The sequence below is a fragment of the Lepidochelys kempii genome, chromosome 14 (assembly GCF_965140285.1).
Source record: "Lepidochelys kempii isolate rLepKem1 chromosome 14, rLepKem1.hap1, whole genome shotgun sequence".
Lineage (NCBI taxonomy): Eukaryota > Metazoa > Chordata > Testudines > Cheloniidae > Lepidochelys > Lepidochelys kempii.
In genome coordinates, this window is record NC_136393.1 from 18,436,876 (window position 1) to 18,455,556 (window position 18,681).

The following is an 18,681-nucleotide window of genomic DNA, read 5'->3' on the forward strand; positions in this document are numbered from 1 at the left end:
GCAACACGACCACCTCTCACATTTGTGCTGTAGTAGCACCAACAGGCTGCTGAGGTTGAGGCCCAATTATACTAGTTTCTATAAATGGAGATAGGAAGAGACAGTCCCTATCCCGAAGAGCTTACTGCCCAAAACGACAGCAGGTTAGTGGCAGGAAGGATTCTTATCACCAGTTGCTAGTGAGCAACACAGAGATTAAGTGACTTGCCCAAGGTCACACAGGACATCTATAGTAGATCCAGGAATTGGATCCAGGACTCCTGCACCCCGGTCTAGGGTCATAATTCACAAGATCACCCTGCCTCTCTCTAAAAACTTTGGGGCTAGGAATAATTCTGGGCAACCCCCCGTGTTCTTATGAGAAGCGTCACAGATTTGCACTATGCACAAGGGGACATGCTGTCAGTGTTGCATCTCCTCCAAAACACTGGGCCTGATTCTCCCCTCCTTTGCACAGCCACTTACACGTGTGAGTGTAAAACTAGACCAGATCAAAATTCTCCATGCACACCAATGGCAGCATTTTATATCCCCTTGGTACAAGGCAGTGGAGAATCAGGCCCAGAAGCAGCCCAGGGTGCCAGAAATTCTGCTGGGGCACTGGTTCAGTACCGGCTCCCAGAGGAGACTCCGTGGTATGTCATGAATCATCAGTGCCAGTAGCACTTTCCACAGGAGCCCAGGTTTTCCTTGGGGCAATCCCATCCAAAGGCTGCACCAGGGTCCGCTGCTGCTTATCTTGGAATGGGTGGCCATATGGCCCACTGGACGGGCACCAGGCTAGGAGACAGGATTGCTGGGTTCTAGTTTTAACTCGGCAATTGATACGCTATTTTGGACACAGTACAGAGTGCAAGGTTCTGGCAGCCAGACGTTCGGCCTTCTGGCTCTTAACAACAGAGCTCTGAAGAGTGGTTTACAATCCATACAGGCGCACATCGCATTGATCCCTGGTTTACCGCACAGCAATAGGGCTCAGACACCAAACTGTTTGTATTTTATTTTTGGTAAATAAAATGGCCCAATTTGCAGTGGTGCCAATCACTCATAATTCCTACTGGCTTCAATGGGTGTTGCAGGTGTTCTGCACCTTGGAAACTCCAGCCGCTTGTATTGCAACTCTCAGATCAGGAGCAGAAAATGGAGCAAATTCAGACCATAGTGAAGCTCCATTAAAGTCAATAGGAGGCAGTGTGAGCCACTGAACAGGGAAGGACTCCGGTCCGCAAATCAGATTCTAGCCAGTGCAATTCAAATTTTTAACAGTGAGGGTAATTAGCCATTGGAAGCATTCAAGGGCGACAGGTGGGAGGGGCCCAGAGGGTCACATGACCCTCGCCAAATGCTGGGGGGGGTGGGGGGGACAAGGGGCCAGCAGCTGGCAGGGCCAAAGCCGGAAGGGAAGAGGCAGGGCCAGAGTCTCTCCTGTTCCGGCCATGCTGCCTGGCTGTTGTACTCTCCCACGCTGCCTGGGAGGGGACGCTGCCCAGCGTGGTGCAGCCAGGTAACGTGGGATAGGGAAGAGACAGGCTGGGGAGAGCGTGGAGGCCCTGGGCTGGGAGGAGTCATGTGTGGGCATCAGGTGGTGAGGCCACATGCCCCCCTTTGTGTCCCTCCCCACTAGTCGTCACCAAGGGTTGTTTGTGGTGGAGTCTCCATCACTGGAAATCTTTACATCAAGAGTGGATGTTTTTCTGAAAGATCTGATCTAGTTCAAACAGGAATTAATTCCGGGAAGCTTGTGATATGCAGGAGGTCAGTCTAAATTATCACAATAGTTCCTTTTGGTCTTGTAATCTATGAATCAATGAATCAGCTGCCACTCGCCTGCACTGAGACCTTAGATAAGATACTTCACCTCTCTATCCCTTAGTTCACCCCAAAATGGAAGGACAATAATCAGGGCCGGCTCTAGGTTTTTTGCTGCCCCAAGCTCCGAGAGCGCAACTGCCCAAGCCAAAAAAAAAACAAAAAAAAAAGGAATGTGGGAATGCCACCACCCCTGGCATTGTGCCGCCCCAAGCACGTGCTTGCTTTGCTGGTGCCTAGAGCCGGTCCTGGCAATAATACACGTCTTCCAGGGTAAAGCGCTTAGACATCTATTGGTGAAGAGAACTATATAAGAGTTAGCTATAATCATTGTATTGGAATTAGATATTAATATTTGTTACATTCGATTGTGGCAGAGCCCCGAGTCCCTCCTCCTACATAAAATGCAATTTTCTTCTTCAAGTTGTCAGTTTTTGGCACTGGTTGAACTCCCTATTTAAACAGCATAATCCTTGCTTAGCATATGCCTGGGCCTGGGCAAAGACCCCATTCATTTCTGAACAGGGCTGCAAGCAGAAATTTACTTAGCGGCTTAATCCCACAAAAGGGAAACCTTACACTTTCTGGGGGTGAATGAACCCAATCCAAACTCCAAGGATTCAGAACAAACAAGACCCGGTCCTGCCACTGCGGGGCAGCCCCAGCAACAGGAGCAATGCAGAGACTTGCACTAAATAGCTGCAGTTCCTGTTTGAGAACAGATGTAAAAACAAACAAACAAACACAAAAAAACTCCCCAGACATTTGCAGTAGCTGGTTATTCACCAGTCATCTTTTTGGCCAGAGTTTTGGCCATAAATTTTTTGCCCCCCATATGCTGTGGTAAAGATACTCCATTATCAATGGTTCTAAGAGTCAGGAGAACGCAGCGTTGAATGGGAGCATTGAGTGGGGGGAAACTGAAGAGTGAGAGGAGGACGGTCCAGTGATTAGGGCTCTGGCCTTGGACTTGGAAGACCTGGGTTCAAGTTCTTGCTCTATCACAGAATTCCTGTGTGAACATGGACAAGTCACTTAGCGTCTCTGAGCCTCACAGTTCCCCCATCTGTAAAGTGGGGATGATAGCACTGCTCTGCCTCACAGAGGTGTTGTGAAGGTAAATACACTAAAGACTGGTTTCAGAGTAGCAGCCATGTTAGTCTGTATTCGCAAAAAGAAAAGGAGGACTTGTGGCACCTTAGCGACTAACCAATTTATTTGAGCATAAGCTTCGTGAGCTACAGCTCACTTCATCTGTAGCTCATGAATGCTTATGCTCAAATAAATTGGTTAGTCTCTAAGGTGCCACAAGTACTCCTTTTCTTTTCACACTAAAGACTGTGAGGGACTATATCAGTACTTTAGATAGTGAGGGGAACTTTTGGAATCAAGTACTTTTGCAGTTGTGAATTTGTTTTGATTGGCAAGAAACCAGGGAGCAATTCTGACTGTTTCCCTGAATTCAATAAGCTGCATCATTCGTATCTTCTGGAGAAGCATCAGTTTTCCATTTGCCACCTATGATCTCTCCCTCCTGCTGCAGCGCAGGGAACATCTGTGTGGGAAATGCATCCGCTCTGACAGCTCGTTCCCACAGCCTGCTCCGTAAAATTCAAGCCTGGTCTTAACACATGAGTAGGGCAAGCAGCGTATTGGGGCATTTCAGACTCTGCAAGTCCTGGGCCAGTCTAACCTTCGCTCTCTCACAGACACTCCCCCGGGTTAAAGTACCAGAGGGAGAGCCAATTTACAACCTGATTCCCTCCTATGACTAGGAGCCCAACAAATCACATGGGCAGCTCTGGACATACCTTCCGCTTTGCTCAACCCTTTCAGGTGAAACTACAGCAAGTTTGGGAAAAGGAGCTGGGGCTCAGCTAGTTCAGCTCTGTGTCTCTTAAGAAAAACAACACATTCCTGTTCAGCGAGCTCGGCCTGGCTGCCTGACCCCTGGCTAGGAAGGGGAAAGAACAGTTCCTGCAGACTGACACCTCCAGCCTGGCTCGCATCCACCAGCAGGCACAGGACGGACGGACAGAAAGAACCATTCTGGATTTTGCCATTGGTTGATATGCAAAGCCGACTCTGCATCCTTGGGAGGCGTCAGCTGCTTTGCCAAGAGGGTGCGACTCACTTCCCTTCACCCAGCATTGCCACTGCAGCAGCACCTTCCTTCCAGCGCGGCTCATTAGCAGCAGGGAGACCCACAGCGCCACTAGGCCAGCGACCTCTAACTGTGCTCCATCAGTCACTGCTGAGAGGCAGGCCCAGGGCCAGACACGCACTCAAGGAGCATGGGAGAAAAATGCTCCCATCATTCTCTGCTCACCAAGGACACAAGCTCGGTCGTGCAATGTGCTGACATCATCAGGAGTTGAGAGCACTCAGGAGACACCTAGAATGTGACAGGATCAGGCCCAGCAGCTACTGATTTGCCTTTACACGTAGAGGTTGTTAGACAATAGACAAACACAAGTGTCGCAGCTACAAAGGTTACCTTGGAGACAGTGATGCTCAGACCTACAGAAGGTGGGGAGGCCTGCTCTTTGGGCCACAGCTAGAGATCTGCTGCCCTGGTTGAGGAAGAGAGCAGACTAATTCCCATGCCACATTGCCTCGGAGCTGCTTGTGTCTTCTAGTGTGTTTCTGGTTGATGGGCAGCTAACAGCTCCCCTCCTGCAGTTAAGACTTGAGTGTTGTCCCACTACTTATGGGAGAGAGGTCCTGAACCTAGAGAGGAGACCATCAATAGCTAACTCCTCACCCTACATTAGAAATTCATCTGCCACCTTCAGCCAAACACTAACTGCAGCCAGCAGCTGATTAACCAGAGATTGAATGGATCAGCTGGTCTGAAGGGGCTCTTGCACCCCAAGATTGGGTTGCCTCCCGCTCTTGCACCCCAAGTTTGGACACCTCTCTCCCACATAGCCTCCTGCCACATAAAATGTATGCACCAAGCTCCCAATTCACTGTTCCACAAAGCCCGCTTTAAGCCATTCCAGCAGCATAAAGGAGCTGTTCGGTAGCAGAACGGACTGCTTGGCTAATAACCCCAGTGGAACTGCTCTACGCCACTCCCTCTTGCAGCTCCCTCAGACTGCTCTCACTTACACCAGGCTGAGAACACAGGGATGGGGGCAGTGGCTTAGGGTACGATTACAATGCAATAAAAGATCCATGGCATGGCCACGGGCCGGCTGACTCAGGCTCTTGGAGCTTGGGTTCGAGGGGCTAAAATTGGCAGTGTAGACATTGGGGCTTGGGTTGGAGCTTGGGCTTTGAGATCCTGAGTCCGGGCTCCAGTCCAAGCCTGAACACCTACACTGCTATTTTTAGCCCCGCAGCCCGAGCCAGCTGACCCGGGCTCCAAGACTCTGTGCCACTGGGTTTTTATTGCAGTGTAGACGTACCCTTAAAATCTTCTATCAATGGATGGAGTGGAGATCAGAATGAATGGAGAATCAGGAACCACATCTCCCACTCCCCAGCACAACCATTGCAAAGCAGCTTGAAGCTAGTCTGCCCCCACAAACTCAGGACATTTTCAGAGTGATTTGGCACTACTTCACCACGACCTGTGTTTCTCTAGCCACTAGCAGCTTAATTTATGGGCAACTAAAAACAGCAACAGGCGATTTGCATAAAGACACACAGGAAATGCACTCAGCAAGTAACAATCAGTTCTCATCCAACGGCATTAAATGGGCGAGGGGAAAAATGCACATCTTGTAATTTTTTTTGGTGAACAAATAAATGCAGTGAAGTGTGGGAAGTCACCCCAGAGCTCAAAATGGGCTTGCTGGACCGTTTCAATCCAGCATGACTGGCTCTACAGTAAGATTCTTCAGCGCTCTGCTCCATCAGAGTTTGAGTGACATCAGCACTGCAGCTTGCCCCAATTCCCTCTGGAATTATAAACTTTATAAATTATAAATTCAATTATAAAGTCAAACAGACCTCCCCGTTAGGAGCATTTCTCTGATAGCCAGCTGGACTTTCCCACGCTAACTTTCATCCCGTAATTCCTAGGACGGCCTTTCTGTACCAACCAAAATTCTACTCCAAGCATGGCACCTCACACACACTTCTGAAATGGTTTGCCACATTTCTCTTCAACCTTGTCTACACAGGCCTGGCAATGGTTTCACTATGTTGCTTAAACCAGTCCAACCCTTTGTATATCAGGAACCAATACAAACCCTGCACGTGTAAGCACCTTTAACCAGGTTTCAGAGTAACAGCCGTGTTAGTCTGTATTCGCAAAAAGAAAAGGAGTACTTGTGGCACCTTAGAGACTAACCAATTTATTTGAGTATGAGCTTTCGTGAGCTACAGCTCACTTCATCGGATGCAACCAAGGATCAGTGTCTGTCTGGAGGCTTTAACTGAATTGGTTTTTCTATCCATGTCATTAGACTGGTGTGAAAACTGCACACACAAGCCCCTATCTGACCAAGCGGCACATATTTAGGATCCATTCTTGTCCCTACTGATGTCAACAGGAAAAACTTCAATTTGCTTTTAGTGGATGCAGTACCAGGCCCTTAGTTTTCTCAATAGCTCCTCACCAGTCACCTTAATTATTATTGTCATTCTACTCTGAATTCCCTTCGCTCTGTCCTTATCTACTGAGGAGGAGAATCAGCAGTCGTGGAGAACAGCAAAAGGGAATCATGGAAGCAAATTAGTTACAAAGAGGCTGCATGGCACTAGAATGGGAATTAGCCGATCTGGGCTCTCTGCCACTGACCTGCTTGGTGACCTTGGGTTAGTCAACTGAACTCTCTCAGCCCATTTCCCTTCCCACCCTTCATCTGCCTTCTCTATTTAGGATGTAAGATTTGCAGGACAGGGATGGTCTTGTGTGTTTGTACTGTGCCTAGCACACCAGAGCCCCGTTCTCGGACGAGACCTCTAGACACTACAAAGCATAAGTAGTAGCCTAGAGAACTTCCTCATAGTGCTTCAGCCTTTCATTATTTTTAACCACAAGTTGTTGTGGGTCCAGCTAGTGCTACAGCATCAGGAAACAAAGGGATGCCTGCTCAAAGTGGTGTGGTGTGTTACCATGACGGGCCAGACAAAGGCGGTCAGTTACGTCTTAGTACAAATACTCCCAGCTGAGGTATGACTGTGCACAGGCAGAGCAGGCGGTTTCTGGACTATTGTTGTCAATGCTGAGCAAGCCAGCACTTCCCCTGTCTCAGAACAGAGTTAGCAACAGCATATAGCATGGCTGGTCTTTGTTAGGACATTTCTCTGCATAAGAGAACTTAGGTTCGTTACTGGGTGCTCCACGAGGCTTGTATATGGCTAAAATGCTCCTGAGTGCTGATTCTTCTAGTGCCTTTTGCATGCCCTGATAGAGACATCCACATTTGACAGCTGGCCCCAATCGTGCCCTTACTCACGTAAGTAACTCCCACCGATGCAAAGCCCACCTGAGTAAGGGCTATGTAGGACAGGCCTATTGTGCCTATGTATTCATGATGGTCAACGTACAATGCATGCACACGTACAAACCAGGTGGAAGGGGCATTTCTTTGTGCCCCTAAAGATTCCCATGGTGGAGAGATTTTCTTGCTTTTGGTGCTGTGCAACCCAGAAGAAGGGAGGACAACCCAACACTGAAGAGAGGGGAAAACTCTTAGCTACAATCCTATTAAAGCTGCCATGGTGCTCCTCTTTCTTCTAGAGCTTAATTAACAGCGTGTTGTCATCCCAGGTTGTTTATAGAACCAGCCCTGTCATTTAATGCAGATGCTGTTCTGCTAATAATAATGCTTTGTACTTGTACATCTAAGAAATCCATGAGCAAGGGTGGAGGCAGATGGGGGGGGAAAGGGCCCAGGCATGTAAGTGCAGAGTTATCCAGCTACATTCTTATAGTCATGCCCATCACCATTGTTTCTGGTACCCCTATAATATCTTCCCTTCTGCCCCCACTCCCAGGGGGAACAATGGATCATTTTGTTTCCTCATGCTCAGCACTGTGTCTTACCCAACCCAAGTGGGAACCCTGGGCTGGTCCCAGCCCCTCGTGTCAGCTCTGCTCACCGTGATGATAAATGCGTTGTTACAAGCTTCCTGTTTATCTCTGCGCTGCAGCACCAGCAGGGAGTGAGCGCTCAATGGAGGACATCCCTCACCCGCTTCCTCCTTGAGGAAACACTTCCCTGGGAACCCAGTGCACCAGCCTTACACAGGGTGGGTGCAGCGGCACATCCCACGGTGCTGCTGGGCAACAGGACTGGGGCTTGAAGATGCAGGTTCTGAAGCTGCAAGGTGCTGAGCCCCCTCAACCATCCTGGGCTTCGATGGGCATGGAGGATGCTCAGTACCTCACAGGATCAGACCCCTAAATGCTCAAATCAGTGTCAGTTCACTGAGCCTCAGTGGTAGCACCTTACAGGAGAGGTAAAGCAGGTGTCTACCCCGCCCCTAAACCTGGGAGGTGGCTTTCACTGAAACCCCTGTGGCGCTCTCTCATCCACCCAAGACAAATCACATCTCCAGTGCCGCCATGTGTCCTAGGTCTCACCACGGAGGAGGCAATGTTCCGCTTTTCACCCTAGCGTACAGACAGCTTTGGAGGCCAGCAGGTAAAGGGTTAACTCTGGAGCTCACTAATTCCACCTCAGCACCTCTCTTGGGAGGGGAAGTGCTTCATTGCTCCCCAGCTGCAAATGCTCCATTGGTCCAGGAGTATCCCAAGCTGCCTCGTTTGAGCACACAGCAGAGTGCAGAGCTACTTGTGACAGTGGCTGCTGCTTGCTGTGTGCGTCCGACACCAGCACATGCCCGGCTGTGCTTCATGGCTTACACTCATGTCAGCGAACGGCACAGGAAGCGCCGACTCCCTAGAAACAGACTGGGAGCTGGACCTTCCGGACTTGATATTTAGAGCACTGTCCCCTGGAAAGTGGGGGAGGTTCCAGTGACCACATGCTGCATGGCTCTGGGCTGAATTAGGTAGAAGGCTCCAGTTTAGCATCCTCAGAGCCCTCCAGCATATGAAGCGGAGGAGACTGGATGGTAGCAGCCCCCAAGGAAGGACTTGAGGAAATCATAATGCATTTAGCTGGCCCAGCAGTGTGGCATGCTGCATGGCCATGTGCAACAGCCCCGGCTGGCATCTCCCCAGTCCTGTGAAGGCAATGCACAGAACCTCTGAAGAAGGGGTGTCCCGCACTGCACGAGAGTGGTGCCTCCGGCTGATTAATGAGTGACACTGATGGGCCCCAAATCTTCAACTCACTCTTGGTCAGAGGACGGGTCTAAGCAGGGGATAATTGGGTGCAACTGTTGGGATTCCAGCAACAATGCAAAAGGTCTCACCTTCCCTCTTCAGTCTCAGGAGAGACTAGAAAATATGTTCCTAGACATTTCCAGGCCTGCTTTAGGGTCACCGTATCTTAACGTTCAATTTAGTAGAGAGGCACTCCTGGGAGCGTCTCATTAACTCCCCTCTCATGCCAGTTTGACTCAGACCCAAAAGGGAAATCCCTTCTCTTCTCTTAGCTGCAACTCACCAAGAGAAAGCACCTTATGATTCTCTTCCCAGATGGGCAGAGCCCAGCACTCCTTCCCCAACACATGTCCTTGGCTCCTGGCTGGTGCGGGCCGATTTGGATCCCAAACTTCTGGTGGATAGCCAATGTTTTAGTTATTAGTATCTGTATTACAGCAGCACCTAGATTCCCCAGCTGTGATCAGGGTTCAGTGCAGCAGGCTCCGGATGCACAGTCCCTGCCTGAGAGCTTCCAGTCTGAACAGACAAGACAGAGACAGAGTGAGAGGCAAAACCGAGCTCTTGGGACTTGCCCTAGGTCACACACCAGGGCAATGGCAGGGCTTGGATTAGCACCCAGCACTCCAGACTCACAGGGCAGTGCCCGAGCCACAGGACTATGGTGGCTTCAGTCTGGCCATTCCAGAGTGGAACAGGTCACCAAGTTCTGATGTGGATCAGAGCCTTCCCAGAACTGGATCTGGACTTTACTGCAGTCCCATTTCTACTGGGATTCTTTCACTTTGGGAAAAAACGAGGACTTGTGATACAGACTAACACGGTTACCCCTCTGAAACCTTCACTTTGGGATTACCCTGCTGCCTAGGGCTAATTGACTGATCTAGTCCTCCTGGCAAGAGAACATGCCCTGCAAACTGGATCCCTGCAGAGAGCGCAAGTCGCAAATCCACATTCCCATGGAACTGCTGGGAGAAAGGGCTCCCATTGCCTGCCAAGCAGCAGGGCCTTGTTGTGCAGATGCAGTTGCAGAAGTGCCTAAAGCCAGGCCTCGCCCTTGCGATCTGCATTTCCTTGGGCGCCAGAGGAGCCAGCCTCATTGGGATTGGGAAAGAGCGGTATTCATATGGTAATTCTTCTGCGAAGAGAGAACAAGGAGAAGCCTCTTCTGCTCAGCAGCTGGGGCTGGGCTCCCACTAAGGAGGAGCCAGCTGGCTGCCCCAACCGCCAGGGACAAAAATACAGGCCTTGCCTTTTGTTCTACTTTTCCCGCCTGCTCGCTGGCATTGTCCCTATTCCACCCACTCCGGCCTGCCCCACCCTCCGACAGCCCCTGCTGGTCTGATTCAGAGCCTGCCCAGCTCAGCATGGGCCCAGGGGTCAAAGGGAAACAGCCCAGAGCGGGAAACAGCTTGGCCCATTGGCAAGGGGGAAGGAGGCATTTGAATGGAGTCCCATTGCCCAAGGTAGAGCGGGGGCAGCTCCCCTGTTTGAGGCGAGGTCTGACACAGCACCAGTTAGTGGCTGCCCTCAGTCCTGAAGGGGCATCAAAGGCCACTGTGAGATTGGCTGGCCACTGCCTACAGTTTGTGATGGGAAAGCAAAGTCCCACACTGCACTAAGAAAACAGGATCACAATACAGTTCCCAGCACTAGTGGTTAGGACAAGTGGCACCCTGAGATGAGGGTCTCATCTGAAGATGCTCCAGGGCCAGTGGCTAACAATGGGAGGGCTCCAGGAGAGGAAGCCTACAGTGAGTGTCGCTGACCAGTGGGGAAACGTGGAGGCGATAAACAGAGGGGGAAATTATGCCAATGAAACTCAGCAGAAAGCCACATTAGGGGGCATAAAACTTGAGCTGTCAGTGCCCCTGTCTCACACACACTGTGGGCAAGTCTGTTGTCCAGTCTGGTTTCAAATGTTCGTACTTTCCACTTCTTGTGGACTGTCCAATAGGGGCTGCATGTTATTATTTTTAATCTATGAATCAGGAGAATCAGCTACAGACATTCCCTATTGCCCAGCCATCCCTGAGAAAGTGACAGAGGCAATTCCCCTGCTCCCCACAATCATCCTGGGGAAAGAGTGTTACTGGGGGAATGGAAAAAAATTAACCTTTTCCAGCTGAGCCAGGAGAAAGCTCACAGCAAATGGTGCCTCCATCTAACTCACAATCCTCCCCAAACACTGAAGAACATGGTTTTTTGTCTTCCATTCAGTGACTCCTCCTGTCAGAAAACAAATCAAAAGCCTCCATGAAAGTGAAGATACAGAGATGCTGCCACTAAAGCAGCAGCTCAGGAAGATTTTGATTCTTCTTTCTCTCTGCTCCAAAGGCCCCTTCAACGAGCAGGCATGTAAATCTGTGCTTCAGGGGTTTAGCGTCTGATGCCGAACAATCCTGCAGTGCTCTCCGGACCCTCGCGAAAGCCAAAAGATTGTCAATAAGCAACTTGTGCACCAAAAGTCCTGGCTGGGACCTTAGCTCCCGTTCCTAAGATCTGAGTATTTGGCCCTCGAAAGAACAAACACACCTGGGGGCAACACAGATGAGGATGGAGATTTCAACATCATTTATGATCTTAACAGAGTTTAAAAATTCAGAGCAGGAGAAAGGAACATGAGCCCCGAGCAGGAGTTCCCAGTATGCAACAGTTTAACCACATCACAAGAAATCCCCCGGCCACCTCCCTTCCTGCTGTCAATCAAATAACAGCCCGGCGGCAATGACAGCAATTGCTTATTACGTGAAAAATGCGTATTAGGAAAGGAGTGAATATATTTTTAGCAAGAGGAGCCAGGGCCATATGACCAGCCAGCTCTGCACTGACCACAGTTTGGACACCACTGTTCTAAGGTAACAGAGGCCATGGAATTCTATGACCCAGCGAGAGCTACAGTGAGGCTGCATCTCTTTCTATAAACAGGATGGGGATTACAGGTAGTGATTTCAGTGGGAGGTCTATTATTGCTCTGCAGGATGCTGAAGTATCCTCACAACAGCAAAACCCTGGGAAAGCAAATTCCTATGCTGCAGTTCCAGAGAACCCTGGAATTCTGAGAAAGGAGGGCCCTGCTCAAAAGACTCTCACTTCTCAGGGCGCATGAAAGGCCATTTCAAGAGCATGGTGAGGATGGACTTCCATTTCCCTCTCTTGAACACAACTGACACTTTCCAGTAGAAACCAGGGCACATGCTTCTGAGAGCAACAGCTATGGCCTAATTATAGCTGACTGCAAGTTAGAAGACCGTACCCACACACACTGAGCAGGGGATATGTGATAATGATCCTTTGCATTTCTCGAACAATTGTCACCTGAGCATCTTAAAGTGCTTTATATACGTCATGCAGCGGCGGTAACCGGACTTAAGGTTGAAACCAACTTCCTGGTACAAACCTGATTATCAAGCTCTCCCAGCAATTACTCAACTTCCCTAAAAGAATCCAATTCCCTTGAAATTTCACATGCCACATTTCAACCCAGGCTAGAATTTTTGGAGGGATTGTTATCTGGGCTCCATTTGAAATGCACTGGCAACATTAACTCAGCAAGATTTTCTCTTGTGAATTAATTAAGCCTCTCTACACTCCTGATAGGAAAGTATTAACCCTCTTTCAGGGATAAATAAACCGAATTGCAGAGCAGTTAAGTGACTTGCCTGAGGCCACAAAATGGCACTGGCGGAGTCAGGAATAAAACCCAGTCCTGGCTCTCACTCGTTCGTTTGAACTATACATCAAGACAACACTGTAGTCTAGGACATTGTGATAACCAGAATGAGGCTTGGACGGATTGTGTGGGGATCGGAACCTGCAATGCATGCCTAACCTCCAACCCCCCCCATCACGGACGGGGTTCCTATGTTAGGTATAGCATATAGGGCACCACACTGCATTAATAAGAAAACCATGGTATTTAAAATTAAAAAAAATTACAATGTAAAATCTCTTTTGTGTTCTGTTCAAGGGGAAAGAAGAAAACATTTAGAGTCCCTCCCTTCAAAGGAGTTCAAAAAAGTTAGGAACAGCTGATTGCTGAGTGCAGAAGTGAGACATTATTGATTATTCAACCAATCACAATACGGTTGGACCTTGGTTCATTTGTATACAGCTATCCTATTGGTTAGAATATTGGCAGACTTTAAAAGTCATATTTAATCACTGTGCTGTCACAGCTCTTGGGTACTGCACTCTGATGTCCTCTCCAGGAGATGGACTTTATTCCACCAGCAGACAAGGAGACTTTCTGCTGTATTAACAGAAGGAGACATTCACCTTAACTAAAAAGTGTTACATGGGTTGCACTAGTTACTTTGTGATAGTGTTAAGCATCGTTATTATAGTGCTGTAAACATACAGGATGCATTACAAAACAATGTCAGACACAAGCCGCACCCTGAGGAGCTTACAAACTCAGCAAGACAAGACTAGGCACAGAGCAATGGGTCAGGTAAGGGACAGTGTGGTGATAGGATCAGTGAAGAGAACTAGGCAGGAAGGATACCTGGAAAACACGGGGTCTCATCCTGTGCTGAACCTTTTGGAGACTCAGCACAGAAGGCAGAGATTGGCGGGAGAGGGGTCAGAGGTAACTTCACCACACCTTTGTGCGGCCCAGATTCACGGCTCATGGGGCCCCAGGCATAAATTAGAGCAGTTTATGAGACTGCTCTCCTCCCATGGGCTGCCTATGGGTTTGCCTACACAGCAGTGGCTGGCCCGTGCCAGCTGACTCAGGCTCGTGGGGCTTGGGCTGTGGGGCTGTTTCACTGCTGTGTAGACTTCCGGGCTCGGACAAGAGTCCAGGCTCTAGGACCCTGAAAGGTGGGAGGGTTCCAGAGCCTACACGCAATGACACAACCCCTTAGAGCCCAAGCCTGAGTCGGCGGGCACAGGCCAGCAGCAGGCATCTAAATGCAGTGTAGACACAGCCTAAGAGCTGTGTGCCAGCACAGAATCTCCACAGTGCCCTGTGCTATGGATATGCCCTCTCCTGCTCCCAGTAGGTCCCTGGCCCTGCCCTTGGCATGCCCCCTACACTGGGAACTGTGAGGGAAGCAGTACAGGACTGATTGCGGCCCCAATTCCAATAAGAGTATGGACACTTTGGCACAGAAGGAGTGGGAAACTGTTCTGAGTGCAAGATGAACTCATGACATAATAATAATACATATATAGCACTTTTCATCAGTAGATTTCAAAGCACTTTACAAAAGACATATCGTCATCCCCCTTTTATAGTTGAGGAAACTGAGGCACAGAGAGGGGACATGACTTGCCTAAGGTGATACAGCAGGTCAGTGGCAGAGCTAGGAACCGAACCTAGGTCTCCTGAATTCCAGTCTAGTACTCTATACACTAGGGCACATTGCTCCAATAGAAGGCATGAAGCTGAGAGTGGGGAACCTATATACCCACATCTCTTATTCGATGCTCTTCACAGCAGGGTCAGGGCTAGGTCATAGCTGCCCCTGTGCAATTACTCTCATGAATTTACACTTTAACCTTGGGTGTGGGGGGGGATTTTAAAGCAGCACAGTGCTAGATTTTGGAAGGGGTTGAACAGAAGTGCTTAAAAGAACCAGATCTGGTCCCCTAAAAACGTAAGACCCACATGGTCACATACCCACTAAAAGCAGCTCCTGTATGGGCTTGTACAAGCAAACCTTGCATCACAAGATCTATGCTCATGCATCAGAGCAGAATCCAACCCAGAATCTAGATTTTAATCTGTAAGGCTTCCTAACAGGAGAAACCCACCCCCCTGGGATGGTAGGTTACTTCAGCAACTCTGTTATATAGTCAGTTTTAAAATGCTGGAGCAATGGTACCCTACACCCCTGGTCCTACAGATGGCCTGCTTTATCTGATCCACATGGCATCTATGCCAGTGCACGGTGGGGAATTTACATGAAAGAGTAGTCCACATTAAGCCAGTGGGTTTGAACCAGAACACACCTGGACCTGAACTCAGAAACTGGTTTCCATTCTCAGTTCTCTGCATTAATAACATAAATGCATCCTGCATACTGTGGTGATGGTCATTACAGAAAAACCTGGAAACAATCTCACTCCACCAGTAACAATGCTACAGTTACATACTCAGCTGCTTGCTCAGCCCTCAGCCCCTGCCTGTTATGGAAAAGAAAGCATCCTTCATAAAGGGTAAAGACTGTCTCAGCGGATGCTCATGGCACTAGATAGATCAGGCCAGATTCATCCCAGATGCTACTTTGCTGACTGAAGTGGAGCTACCCAAGGAATGAATCTGGCCTCTTTTAAAAAGAGAGTCTAAACTTTCCTGGAACAAAGCTGGTTTCCCAACAAGGATGCTGGCTTCAAGCAGCACAAGGCATACTGTAGCTGAGGGAGCAGGGCCACCCTAAGAATCTGGTGCTCAGTCTGTTTGGATTTAAAAGTGCCAGGCAACAATGAGTTGCTTGGGGATACCAGACCTGGAAGAACAGAGTGCATTTCCTGTAAACAAGCCCTTTCACTGTAAGAGTCATTGCTAGATCTGTACCTGCCGAAGGACCCCACGCCCAAGCACTTGTCTGTCTGAGAAGTCCCAGGAAAAGCATTTCCTTAGTAGGACTACGGTTTCCCATAATGCCATATAAACACACGTTTCCCAACCTTCAGTGATCCTGCTGCAATGCAAGCAGCTGTCCCAAGTGATCATTTAAGAACCGGGAGCTCCCAGTCAGTTGCAAAGAGAACGTCTTGCCCTCCCCCAATCCCCTCACTATATCTCCCTGCAGCCCTGAAAGTTTTCGTCATGAAAAGGCTTGTAAAGGGTAACACTGACTGAAAGCGACACTTGAGAACACGGCGTAAAGAAAAGTACTCATTTGAGTTTCAAGCGAACACAAACCGACTTGGACTCCCCCCCTCCCCCCGGGCTCATAGGAAAACACGCTCTGCACTCTTTCAAAAGAGATTGCTAGATAAAGGCAAGAGGAGAGTTTCAGTTAAGACCCCGTCTCAAGGAGAGCAAAACAAGCTCCTTCCAAAGCAAGGGCAAGAAACCACCAGAGAGAAAGAAACTAAAGCACCCGGCTCAGTTGGCCAAATATTTACAAAGAGATAGCTGTGAAGCACAAAGCTCTTTTCTTCTTTCTCAGGCGGAATCTGGTCGGAGCATGGAAACAAAATTCCCCCATCCCTGTCTCTCTCTGGTTCCAATGACTCAGCCTGGAGGCTGAAAGCTTTTCGCTGCTGAAACCTGCCCATCTCCAGAAGGGGGACAGAAGCTTGAAGGCGTCCTGCTCTGCTGAGCCTTGCACGTTACCACTGAAAGCAGCCCACGATCACCATTTAGGATTGCTGCCTCCCCCCCATCCCTACCCTGGCATGCAGGTCCCCAGCCCTGCGAGGGAAGCCGTGGCCGGAGAGAAGGCGAGTCCCCGTGCAGCACACGGCGAGGCAGAGGGAAGGGGGATTACTGGAAAGAACAAAGGGAGAATGAGAAGACTCACCCCTGCAGTTGAAACACTCTAGGCTCCTGGCGATGTTAGCAGAGAAGGCCCGCCCCCTTCAGGGTCACATGGTTCAGAATACTAGTCAATGATCAAAGGGGCTTTGTCACTCTGTGAATTATGAGCACCCAACAGTGCGGGGGGTGGGGGTGCAGATGGATAATTACTGCCTAGGGTGCAGAGAGTGGAGTGGAACCGGCAAGGGGGGGGCAGTTCAAAAGAGCCAATTAAAAATAAAAACTCTGTGACACAGTAATTCAGAGGAAAGTCTCTGCTCTAAAAAGGAGAGGAGGTGAAGCTGACTCAGCTTATGGGGATTTCGAAAACTCAGGGCGCTGTCACACAGGGGCGATCTGGAAAACAGGGAAGCATTCATCCCACAGTGCTGGCGGGATCTCAAAGCACAGCACATGTGTGAATGAACTGGGCTTCACAACTCCCCTGCCACTCAGCTAAGCATTATCATCCCCATTTCACTGGTGGGGGGTGGGATCCCACATCACACCATGGTTAAGGGATTTGGCCAAAGTCATGCAGGAAATCAGTAGCAGAATGATGACCAGCCTCCAGATCTCCTGATGCCCAGCCCTGTGCTTTAGCCACAGGACCATCACCTTGCGGCCAACACAGCAGGTTAGTTGGCCGCTCCTCTGCTGTAAGTGATGATAGTTGTGCTGAACAGCACTTTGCATTTGTGCATTTCGCTGGGAGATGAATGGGGTGACCTCACTGATCTCCTCTAACCCCCAATTTATCTTCCTCCCAGCCCAGCCAGCTCTTCCTCCTGCTGCCTGATCCTGCCCTCAGTGGCACTGGAACATTTTTAATAGTAGGGGTGTTAAAATCCAGCCCCCTTACCCCTCTCTGCACCCTCCACCCCCCTGCCCAAGCTAAGGCTGGGAGCAGGGCTGTGTCTCCAGGAAGAGGGGACCCAGACGGGGATAAGGGGGCTGAGGCTGTGGCCACAGCTGAGGAGGGGCATGGGGCCAGGAGCAGAGCCCCTGGCAGGGGCTTGCAGCTGGGACGCCACATGTGAGGCCAGGAGCAGGGCCCTGGGAGCAGGGAGTGGAGCCCTGGGAGCAGGGGGTGGGGCTGGATGCGGGGCCCAATGGCCGGGGAGTGGGGCCAGCACCTGTGGCCCCAGAAGAGAACCCCACGCACGGGGCTGGGAGTGGGGCCGGGGCATAGGCCCCTGGCACAGGGCCAGCAGCTGAGGAGTGGGGCTGGTGGCCAGGATCCTAGCAGAGGGCCAGGGCATGGAATCCTGGGCAAGAGCTGGGAGCAGGGCTCCCGGGCGTAGAGCCAGCGGCTGGGGAGCGGGGCATGGGGCCGACCCCCAGGACCTGAGCTGGGGAGTGGAGCCCTGGGTGCAGGACCGGAGGCCTCACGTAAAACCTGGGGGTGGTGCAGCACCCCCTGCACTCCTATTTCCCATGCCTATGCCTGCCCTCTAGTAATAGCTTGTCCTACATCCCGACCCACTGCCACAGAGAGGACTCTGATGTCTCCAGTTCAACACTGGGACTTCACCGAGGAGCCAGTCCTACCTCTTCTTCCACGAACACGAGGGCCACATAGGCACAGAGCTGCTGGGGTTTTGTTGCACAGGGAGGGGGCAATTATCTGAGGAGTCTTGTACCCTCTATGCACAGTGGAGTTCAATCCTCTAGGGGCTCCCTGCACGTGTTCAGACAGCGGAGTTAGAGGGAGCAGGGCTGCTGGTCTCTTGGCTACATGGAGCCCCACCCAGATCAGCAGGTGCAGGAGCAACTGGGGCTACTGCAGCCTGAGGAGTACTTCTCCCCTCGCCTGCGTGGAATCCCCTGTGCCAAGTCTAGCCCCTTGTGTTTGGAGCAGGAGGGAGGCTTTTGCTGGGAGTAATCAAGCCAGAGGAATTGGTGGTCTAGAACAGGCCCAGCCCTTAAACCAACCCAGCTAAGAAACAACAAGTAGCAAGGATAGCCAGGACAATCTATTAAACAAGGTGAATGAGCAGAAGATAGTTTTATGAACCACTTTTGTTGGGAAGTAAATACTCAAGACAAGGAACTTCAGTGGATTTGGGCTAGTAAAACCATAAATGTACTGGGCCCAACTCTCCACCACCTTGCCATTTATCTTGGCTTTTCCAGCTCTGGA

General features: G+C 50.2%; 1 protein-coding gene across 4 annotated transcripts in view; it reads right to left on the reverse strand.

The window, feature by feature from the left end:
• The window catches only part of SEPTIN9 (septin 9), a 260,392-nt gene that overhangs the window by 54,519 nt on the left and 187,192 nt on the right, over positions 1 to 18,681 (reverse strand). The window contains exon 1 of one of the 4 annotated variants that reach the window (XM_073312126.1): positions 16,543 to 16,611. The exons of the other annotated variants lie outside the window; for them this stretch is intronic. The gene's annotated coding sequence lies outside the window, so the exon portion shown is untranslated. Of the gene's footprint in view, positions 1 to 16,542; positions 16,612 to 18,681 lie in introns of those variants that run through there. 4 annotated transcript variants of the gene reach the window in all.